We start from the raw sequence: 11842 nt of genomic DNA, 5'->3' as shown, positions 1-11842 counted from the left end.
TCACATTTATTTCTAAGAAATTGAACGTTGAGTGATACAATTTTCACTTCCGTTAGGCTTGTAACTGTTTTTTCAGGCACACTAAGTTTACTACCAAGCCTAAAATCACCAACGACAATGGATGGGTCTATGTTTGCAGTGACTTGTATATGGTGCGGCCTAAAAAAGATCTATTTTGGCTTTTTTGGCTCCGGGGTCCTTTACTTGGCAAGAATTCTCTCACCAACACACCAGCAGGCCAAAATTTAGGCTCGAGCACTTCGGTTTCAAACTCCTCTGGAACACTCACTTTAAATGATTTGTACGTTAAAAACCTTGATTTCAATTCCAAACACTCTCTGTCAGCTATGCCTTTACGTGACAAGTAGGCTAGTCACGCTGTAATCACAGCGCTGTTAATCACACTGTATAATTGGATCGACTAATTTGAAACCAATATATGTTTCATCACTTCACTGTGATAAATGCTGGAGGCATTTAACATTGAAATATATTCTGAAAGTGTTCAATCCTCACACAAAGGCTGGCTCCAGGCTCTTTGCTCAACATTGGCAAACCGATTAATAACCATTAGTGTTAGTATTGATAAGCTCAACGTGAAAGCAAAAGAAACATTCAATTATCACAAATGGATGATAAAAAATTTAATTCTACTGATCAATGGTGCCTGTCCCTGAGGAGAATTCTTTGTATATCATAGACTATTAAAAGTGTTTTAGTGTGTAATTGTGTTGGTTATTCGGCTTGTGATTTTAATTTCAATCAGCAAGTGTAGAATGTTTTACTAATTACTAATGGTGATATTGATTTAAAACTAAAATCTATGCAGGATAAGTCATATTACAATATCCCCACCACAGCAAGCCTACAAACTAAGCAAATTTTCATTTATCTGGCTGGATTTTCACTAAAATATTCCGTTAAAATTGTTAGAATCATTTCCTATTTAAATAATATTGATTTTTATAAGTACTTAAGTTTGCTGCATCAGAAAAGTTTATAAGTGTGTGTTTCTTTTAGTACAGCTTACCAGAACAAATTTGTCAAATTCAATCAACATCCATGGGCTAAATAAACAAGCAAATTACAACAGTTTATTTAGAAGTACTCTATAAGAACAACATAGGAATTTTAAATTTACAGTTTGTTTTTAGCGAATTTCCCTATAGGGAAGTAGCTATTACCGTAAGTGGCAAAGTAAGACCTAGACCCGGGACCGATTTACTTTTTCATTCTGATGTCTCGAGAGACCACAAACACCATTCGTTCAAATTTCATATATATATAAATTTTGGTCTGAAGGCTGCAAAACATTGTCTTAACTATAGACCCACAAATTCTAAATATTTTTTGGCAACTCTCATTCAAATGATAATAACCATGAACAATTTCAGCACAGCGATGGGTACACGAATGGCCCCAGCCTACGCTAATCTTTTCATGGGTCTTTTAGAGCAAAATTTTCTTTCAAACAATCCTTTAACTCCTCTTCTTTGGTTAAGATGTATAGATGATATCTTTATTGTTTGGCAACACGGAATGAATTCACTAAAAGAGTTTCTACAAAATTTAAACCAATTTTCTTGTTTGAAATTCACTTGGAATTATTCAGACAAAATTGTTTCTTTCTTAGATGTTGATGTCTTCATTGACAATCAAAAACTGAAAACAAAAATTCATTTAAAATAAACTAACAAAATGCAATACTTACATTTTATACATCTAGGCTAACTAAATTTAGTACGAGTTATAATAAAATTTATATTGTAAAAACATGATTTCGTAATAAAATATTTTAAAATTATAACCAAATGTGCTCCTTAGTGAATATTAGTCTCGTGCCTCTTATCTAATAGCACATCAATTAGGACCTTACCTACATATAATCTAATCTTATTAGCTACTCTATATAGTCTAATTTAATAATGGCAGTAGGCCTACACCTATACTCCTAGTGGAAAGATCTATAATTTTAAATTGTATATTTCACAACAAATAAGGAAGCGTTACCAAAGAGAGATAGCTTAAGACGATTGGTTCAGTGTGATGTAGGCCTACTACATGGACAATAAAACTGTATGGTTCCGCCTTATCTCCTGAACGTAAATATGCCAAGTAATATTTCTAAATAATACATTTTTGTGCCTAAAAAATGCCAGCATTAATAATGTTATATACGTAGGCCTATACGATTATTTCAAAATCTAAAGCTAAAACTTGTGGCTGTGTGAAAATAGCAAACGCAATGAATAAACAACATAACCTAAAATCTTGACTTGTTCCGGTGACTGCAGTTTCCCGGTTTCAGATACTGCAGTCAGTCAATGTTACTAGATTATATAGGGGAGGTAATATATATAATCAACAATGTTACCAATCAAGTTGTATTCAATTAAAATATAAAATAAAAACATCACCAATATTTCATGAGTTTTGAATATTTAATTTTTAGTTTTTAAAGGTTCATGAAATATTGGTGATGTTTTTATTTTAAACTGTATTCATTCCAATATTACCAGTTCTTCTTGAAGATTTGATTTAATTACCTGGTACTAAATTATTTGTATTTCTAAAATGACAATATTCATGATCTTTTTTATGATAATTTGGAACGATCATAATGCAATACAAAAATAAAGTATATTATTCTAATTATTATATAATATTTCCATAGTTATGTGTGTGATTTTTTTTTATTGCTTTTAAGTTAGGGTTCAGGATATTTTTATGTCATCACAACAACAAAAAACAATCATTTAACGATTTTAATTAATTAGGTTTTAATCCTTTTTTGGGTTACGCTTACCCTAGGAACCAGGATGTTTTGATTTTTGTTACACACCCAGCTAAGACCGATAAAAAAACTAACAAAATTGAATTGATTGGGATTAGTTTGCTTGGAATTAACTACCTTCTAGATATGCTTATCATTAAGTGTCATTAAATTAAAATTTTTGTTTCAAGGATCAACATTTTTTTTAATTTCCTAGGGAGACAGACCCCCTAGAAGCCACCCCAAACTTCTCCTCTGCATACGCCCCTGAATTGTAATAAGACGGCTCTAAATTATTAAATCGTCTTAGTATTGGAAACGTCAACAAATCTATATAAAAAACCAATTGAAATACTTCAGACTACATCTAATTTAGCCGTATGTTGTACAGGACAGGAGCTAACGGTAGATTGAATTATGTGTTCAGTGAATCTTTTATTCTCAAAACTGATTGTTAACCTAATCAATGCAACATTACATGAATTAACCTAGCCAAGAGCGGTGGTTTGTTATTTTCTTATTACGTTTAACAAGAGTACTCAATTTAAAATAATTCTGCTTCAGCTCCAACTTCATCATCTACTATCCTAACAAAAATGTTGTCTACTTTTTAATTTATGTTTATCAATAGTGTTTGGTTTAAAAGACGACAAAATGAGATAGTTCAGCATTCGATGACCATTAAGATTACAATATGAAATTGAGATTTCTGTAAACAAAATTTTTGCCTCAAGAGTAATGATTGTTACTTAAAAGTACAAAAAGAGCTGTTTAACGTTATGTTTATGCGCGATTGCAATACCGGGCGGATTAATAACAGAGAGAACATTTTTATTATAATCCATTAGGTTTATGATAAGCAGCGAGTAGATAGTACTTTTGACGATTAATACATCACAGACAAAACTATATAGATTTAAAATATACCAGCACAGCTACTTTTTGCAGTAAAGCTGTTATACTTAATTAGTCCTTTCTCAACTTTCATTTCACTGCAAATTGATCTGTCAGGATCAGTGATGTTTTATCAGAGGATGAAGCTGAGAAACTTACTTAATACTCCAAGTTTCCTTCTCCCTTCTCCCAGTGAATGTATTGGCTTTGAAAACAGCGTATAGTCAGAAACATAGGACAAAAAATTTGAAGTACTAATACCCGACTCCTAAATTATTTACAGTACACAAGTATAGTAGTAGATAAGATTGATCAAATGTGACCTACTACATTCAAACTTAAATAAAGCTCATTAGAAAGATGTCAAACAAAACTGTTACTATGAAATACGGTTGAAATATATATATTTGCCCGTCCACATAGACTAACTGCCCGTGCGTTGAACGTATCCAGCAAAGCAAGGGGTGAGCCAGTACAGTACGAAGGTGAAATGTACTGATAAAATGTTTGGGGCAATGATCAGGATCCGAACACACGACATCGCTGTCTTGACACTACCGACTGAGCCACTGACTCACCTAATATACACCAATAATCATCAACACAGTCTTTCGGATTGATAAACATAATATTAGAAAATGAGATTATTTTCAAGCCATTCACAACAGCTCCTAGTCCAGTCTGAATCTGGCGCGAAATACTGAAACAACACGTCTATGTTTATTCATGTGAGTTTCCATTAAAGTTAAAGCTGGACCTAAAGCAAAGTTTATACATCACTTTGAAGAGAAGACAGCGACAAACAAATACGCCTGGCTAAATTACTGTTTCATGAATAAGTGTTTGGTTAGGGGGAAATGTTTATTCTATTTTCTTTAGAAATTACGGGGGTGTAAATTCTCGCGAAAAATCCTTCGATATTAAAGTTGACTGTTTTGCCAATGGAGGAAATGAAATGTGAAGGACCAGCCTAGTTGTTCTAGGCAAAAATAGAGATAAGAATAGGCCGTTGTGGCTTATGGACAACGTACTGTAATATTATTAGTCATACAGTTACAAATATTAACATTTAACATTTACATAATAAACAAAATTATTGTTAATATACTTAAGGAAAAGTTGTAATCTGTTGTAGTTTGCTTGTTCATGGACATACTTTTATCAAATTTGGACAATGGGTTTAAATTTACACCATAGGCCTACTATTAGTATTTTCATTTTTAAAAACAGTTTTCTTCCCTGAAGCAGAAAACCTAAGTACTCTTTATAATAACTCTCTCATAACACTATGAAAACACAAAATCAAACGTACATTTTCTTCTTACGTACATTTTAAACACATTTACAATATTTACAAATATTACAATATTTTACTTGAATTCATTAAAACATCAATAAAACATACTATGAAAACACAAAATACCACCACAACACAAAATCTAACGTAATAAATAACTTTCTTATTTACATTTTATACAATAGTATACTTCGCACCTAGGGCCTAAATGAGGTTTTGCTCGAGATAGTTTTTAAGTTCGAGACGAAGTCGAGAACTTGAGACGATCGAGAGCTGCAAAACCATTTCGGTCCGTGGTACGAACGCTATTTTTTTACCACATTATACCCTATTACCAATATTCACCACAATAATAATGCACACTGATAGTCAACACAACTTTAAGGTTATGTGAGGAAATAGTTTTAGGAATCAGCAAAAGTAATAATAAATAGTTGCTAGGCAGCGGTGACAATTAAACAATTCTATTGCAATGCTATGGATACTGATTGTGCATTTAATATGCATTCGTGTTTAAAAAAAATAATGGACAGCTGATTTTGCGGCCCTAGGGATGTAAAAACCTGCTCGGTCCCCAAATGACAATGACAGCTGGAATGGCCAGCAAAACGTAACTTTCAGCCACCAATTTACGTATGTAAAACAGCTAAAAACATCATAGTGTGGTGAAAACAACATTACAATATTTTACTTAAATTCGCTAAAACATCACCAGCTGTGATAACATCGTTTTTTTATGGATGTAAACAAAATTGTTTCATGGCCATCTGTTTTGGTGTAAACAATAGTTATTTGTGTAACTAGTGGTGAAAGTGGCATTTTGCTGCACACGAGAGCAATGTTTACGCACGAGCCGCAGGCGAGTGTGGAATGATCTCGAGTGCAGCAAAGGCCTTTTTCACTCGTGTTACACATTATATTTTTCCTACAGTCACTATAAAGCATATAAATAATTAGTCTTTCAAACACTATGCAACACGTTTTTAGGTTCAGCTGGCAACACAAATGGTGCCCTAGAGAAAGTAGTACCCGCGGTCCATATCACTCCGCTATTTTTCCTCGGCAAGAAATGTGCTCCGCGTTTTGAGAATATAGTTCCGTATGTTTTTGTAATTTGAAGTGGTTTTCGCGCCTAACAAAAATGCTTAAAAGGTATTTTCTTGTTTATTAAGATCGTAGGAAGGTTTTAAAAACGTTTAAAAGAAAAGTCCAGAAAGTTCAGAAATACCGAAACTATAAACACGAAATGACAGGTTAAATCGTAGTTATAATAGTCAATCAGCTGCTCATAGTTTAATTATCTTTAAGTGTTGCCAACCTATTTCCAAGCGTACACGGATTACGTGCATAATGGAACCACGCTGTTTTGTGTTGTTTCGTTGGAATCCTGATGTGCGGCAAAGTATAAACCGTACGGCAAAGTATAAATATGCAGCAATTAGCAGCTTTCTGTACTATAAACAGTACAAGGAAGCCAACTTTGTCGGGTGACTGTAGGAAAAATATAAAGTTGAAAAAGTTCAGATGATTGACAGAAATCAGAAGTGAGCACAAACTCTGAAGTTTTAAAAGCGTATAGGACGAAGGGCATTCACAGGATATCATCCAAACCAGAAAAAGGCACATCTAGAGGATAAGGGTTTTAAATTGATACCTAATATGGCTATAAAAATAAATATTTAGGGGTCGATTTGTCAAATATTTTAACTGGTAGTGGGTACCCACACAGCACACTACGTATAATATACGTACATTTTAGAGATACATATCCATTTTATGTTTGGTAAAATTCAATACGTAAAATATACGTATTTTATACGTCTCATATCTACGAATTAAAAAGATTATCTCCGATCTGTATTTAGCGGTATTTATTAAAAGTTTATGCAAAAATAACAAAATATATTTTTTTTAATGCTTATGTTTCAGAATAATCATAGGTCAGGTAAATCCGGTTGCTGTATATTATACATAAATTAGACGTATACAGATCGACGTTTGAAAAAAAAACACAAAATGTTTAATAAAGTAATACACGGATAAATAAATTATTAATGTATTTAGGTTAAACCATAAAATAACTAGTTCTATACAATCGCCGCGATTTTGCACACCGGTCTAGCTAGACATAAAAATCTCTTCCCCTCCCTCTCACTCACTCACTCACTCTCTCTTTTTCATTCCCGTCATCCTGTGCTCTAGCGTTGCTTCGCTCGCTGTCTGCTGGAGTTCAAGTTCTCTAGTTCAGTTCAGTAAAATTCAAAATGTGTGTTCGTGTTCCGCCCGTGTTGTTATTATGAATAATGTTGTTGTTGGATCACTCACTGTTTTTCACTTAAGTTTACTTGTCTAGTTTTTGAAGGGTTATAATTTGCTAAGTGGTATAGTAAATTAATAGAATTTATTCTCAATTCAGACCCAAAGTTTGGGTAGGCTACTAAAGTAATATTTTGTAGGTTAAGTTTTTGTGTTGATTCTGCAAAATAATTGAACTTCGTTATTACTTCAAGGTAAGTGTCTGGATTATTATTTTAACAAATTAAATTAATATGATTTGGGTATTGGGGTAAGTATTTGAGTAACTTAACCCCTTTTCCGGTAGATCCTTGATGATTATTAATAGGATACTTAGTGATTTTAATAACCTAGAACCAATTTCCAATTGTATTGACCTAGTGAGTTCAGTCAGTAATAGTGTTTTTTTTCTTTATTCATTTCTAAGTCATCGTGTCTTGGGACATTGTCTATAAAGTAACATGAGGTTATTAATCATCATCTAGGCAAGATAGGATTGACAGTATAAAGAAGAAGGCTGCGATTAGGGGTCAAAGTTTTGCTGATTGTTCACATTCTGTTCACCATTTAACTTATGTGTTTTTAAGAGAAACATTGACATCAGCCATAATTATGTGGAGTTAAAATTTATAGTTTATTAGGGAATTGTTTATTGTATTAGGTAGGTAGGCCCACTGTAATGTTAGACTAAAAGAGCTATAGAAAAGCATGCTTTACAAAGGCCTTAGGCCTAAATGAAATTCAATTGAACCTCTGAAACTTTTAGTCCTAGGTAGGCTATAACTTAGTAGTACGTTATTTTATTTTTTGTATTGAGTTATGACCTTAGACTCGTAATCTACAGTCTGCATAGTTTGTTAAACTGACTAGCATGATAGGCCGATGAAATAATGCGCGAACCTGTAAGTTAGCGGTTTAATGAATCTCTCTTAACCGATCCTCGATCAATCAATATTATTGTTGCTATTGTATTAGATGCTGTTGTTGTTTGTTGTTATTATTTTTGTTATCTTTGTTGGCTACACATTTTTATTCAATGTTAATTATATCAAAGATTTATCATTGTCAGTCAACATTGCTCAGATTTTAGTTGTTGTTCTTGTTGTCTTGTCAAGTTCTCTCATTAAGTAGCCTAGATTCTTAAGATTCTTTCCTTTGCATGTTTGGCTTGACCCTTAGTTATAGGAACATTGAGTAAGCATTATATAAAAAATAATTGTAGGCCTAAATTGGGAAGATTTTGTTTATTCCCTCTAGAAATACTTTTTCTGGATTTTTTTTATAATTTCCATCTAAGTTATATTTTTACTAGGTTCATAGTAGGACTAATGATAAGCTGGTTATTGGAGATTTCATTTATGTCAGTAGGCCTAACTCACTTTTTCAGATTGAGTTCTTTACAAGAGACGGACGTTCCGTTGAATATTCAGCAAGAAGAACGTTGGTGAGGCTGATCATCATGTTGCTGTCAATTTCAGTTGTGAAGGAATGAAAGGGGAGAGAGCGTTGAACAACCTTTCAATTTTCAAGGTTTTGGAAAGTAAGTCTGTTTACATTACCATACCTAATTTAAAACTTGTTAACATTATGATTTTCTGAGATGATCACTGGATTATTATATTTGATAGACTTTTGAAGTTTGAAACTTAAGTTAAGTTTCCATCCAAAATAGCACTACAGTAGAACCTCGATTAACAGTCACCCTTTAAACAGACACTCTAACCCATTGGCATACTGAAATCGCATCACCTAACTAAATGAAATGAAAATCCTTCTTTATCACAATCACTAGTAATAAAGTAGGTCTACCACTTACAGTCGATCCTACAAGGCCAGGATCGGTCAAAATAATTTTATATAGGCTAAGAATCGCGATTGTTATATGTTGTACCGGTACTCGATTGCATGCATGCATTGTCTGTATCAATCTTGTATCATAACGCACTTTCAAGAGACTTAATCGTCAATCAAACATAAAAACGAGCCAATTAAATAGGTAAAGAAATTATGTAAAACAAATCTTTCTGTAAAGGGGATGCCACGACAACTCGTATGGAGGGGCTATGACAGAATATGACAAGCTTCAGTTGCCATGTATTTTTTTCAAACATACACGATAAGTCCGTGTCTTATACTTCTGCGACTCTGTAAATATGTTAATCTATTGCCCCTGGCGTTGTCTTTTACAATATGCAATGATATTTAGGCTATGTTACTACTTTTCCCAATGTATCTCAAGACCATTGGGCATAAAGTAGAGATGGGAATTATCGTTGTTTTCCAGCAACGGTTTTAACAATAACGCAGCTGCCCAATAACGTGTTGCGGCAACCTGTTATTTCAATAACGATTGCCAACTCGTTGCCGCTATAATCCGTTGTCCGCCGGTCGGTGTTGCGGCGTTCAGTTATCGTTGTCGGTTGATCAGTTCAGTTTTCAGTTGTAGTCGGGAGTTGGCCGAGTTGGGTGTTGCCGCGTTGTCCAGACAGGATGCGTTATTCTAATTCTAGTTCATTTCAGAATTTATCGTTGATCTGGTAGCGTTGCGGCAACGGCACTAATGGCAATGCATGTTTTCGTTTTCGTTGTCCGCGCGGCTTTCCTGCAACATTGTGTATAGATAGATACGTTATTATAATAACAGGGAGTTCTCCGTAACGTGTTGCCGCGATAACGTTGCCGTGGCCACAACACTGTTATTCATCCTGTTATGTTAAATAACGCCCGGATCTCTAGCATAAAGATGAGCATAACCAAATTTTCACAAAAAAAAATCCAGGCCTATATGAGTTTATTACATTGAAACTTCTGATTGCAAGCCGATTCAGATTAAGATTTTCTGTGTGCGTTTTGCCTGAGTCAAATATATCATTGAAGAAAATACGTTGCCAGTATCGACTCGGTTAGCAAGTCACTCAAGTCATTGTTATGAAATTGTCAAATGAGGCTTTAGCGTGTATAAAGCCGTGTTTACACTTGAGATTGTTACTTTTGTTGGTAGGTAGGTCTAAAAACTTGTTTTTAACAATTTGTGTGAACAACTCCTGCGTTGTGGAAATACCATGAATTTTTAATCGCACAATTCCTGCAGATGCATCTTCCGATCACGATGCCATTGAAATTAGGCCCTAATGCCTGACAGATTCTGCAAAACACTCTTACTTTGTTTCATTGTAAACTGTATAAATATAATAATTTGTTTAGATAGGCTGAGTACAGTATAGCTAAATGTTTGGTGCTTTGGTATTATCAGTAAACCACTTATTTTTAGAGGGATCTTTTACCGGAGGCCAAAAATAACTACACAATTGGAAAGAACATACTTTAATTGACATACTGTCCAAATTTGACATCATTACGATTAGCAGCCTTAGAGTTCTGTCTCCCAAAAGGCAGCGATGTCGGCGAGGATTAACTGAATGCATTGTCGCCCCTAGCTGCTACACGTACTCCACCAAGTAGGTATATAGTGCGCTGCGGCGGTTATGTTAGGTTGGGTTGTCATAAATATGTTTTTAGGAATTTCCTCGTTTTGTTATGAATCAGTTGATTCCAGATGAGTAACGATTCCAGAGATACAGGCGGTGACAGGTGATGCGCACGCTCTGTTCAACAACCTGACCTTGGCCTACTTAGAGGGGATTTAGCAGGCGAAAGTATGACTCATCTGGTATGGTTCGATTCATAGTGAAACAAAGAAAGTCCTACAAACATATTTATGATAACCCAACCTAACATAACCGCCAAAGTGTGCTGCATAAGGGTGGCCTCCAGATAATACCAAAGTACCAAATGTTTTTAAGATAAAGGAATTGCTTATTATAAACAGCAAACCTTTTTCAGGTTTACTAGCTGCATCATGTCCAAACACCTTTTCTAACAAAGTTTATGAAGGAAGAGTAAGAGAGTGGTTTACACAAGCTGGAACAAGAATGGCAAATAAAAACAAGAGGAGATTATTGTAGTCTGTGTAAATGATTAATTTTTATAATAAATCTTTATTTATCTACTGTATTACTTTTGTTGTTATCTAAGTCTTCTCCTTTAGTGTCTGTAATTTTTTTTTCATTCTATGAAAGTCTACATTTAAGTATTTTTAACAAACACATTAATAAAAATCTAGCTTTAACTATGTAGTTACTTCAAATTTTGTTTGTGAATTTAAAAAAAAAACTTTAATTTTTTTACAATAGTGTTTTATTATTCACGCCATAGATGAAGCAGTTGTTATTTTATACTACTTGGTAGTTAGGCTACCATTCAATATTTGAGTTGCAGCAAATTTATATATACAATACAAGGATTATATATCCCACAGTCTAGGATGCTTTCTGTTGTCTATACTTTCTGTTTACTCATATTACAAAGCGTATGAACTAAGTGTTGCCTTAACTAACAGTCTGTAATACATATTATTTACAAAGTTGTGCTTACAGATATTGTAGATTTATCTATTTATGGGTAATACATGTAAAACGTATGGGATAATGTATGTATATCTATAAGACAACTTATACGTAGATTATATGTACATTATACATTTGCTATATAAATTGTACGTATATTTTACGTGTACACAGTGT

The 11842-nt window shown here is 33.7% G+C and overlaps 1 long non-coding RNA gene across 1 annotated transcript; it reads left to right on the top strand.

The window, feature by feature from the left end:
- The first annotated feature begins 7271 nt into the window (after positions 1–7271).
- Positions 7272–11266, top strand: LOC128994080 (uncharacterized). Its single transcript, XR_008490868.1, has 3 exons — positions 7272–7474; positions 8647–8799; positions 11103–11266. It is a non-coding gene; the product is annotated as an uncharacterized LOC128994080 (long non-coding RNA).
- The last annotated feature ends 576 nt before the right edge of the window (positions 11267–11842 follow it).

Source organism: Macrosteles quadrilineatus, unplaced genomic scaffold (assembly GCF_028750875.1).
Source record: "Macrosteles quadrilineatus isolate MER2022 unplaced genomic scaffold, UCM_ALF_1.0 Scaffold_1__1_contigs__length_201487025, whole genome shotgun sequence".
Lineage (NCBI taxonomy): Eukaryota > Metazoa > Arthropoda > Insecta > Hemiptera > Cicadellidae > Macrosteles > Macrosteles quadrilineatus.
The sequence above is the reverse complement of the archived record's forward strand: the minus strand, read 5'-3'. Positions and strand labels throughout refer to the sequence as shown.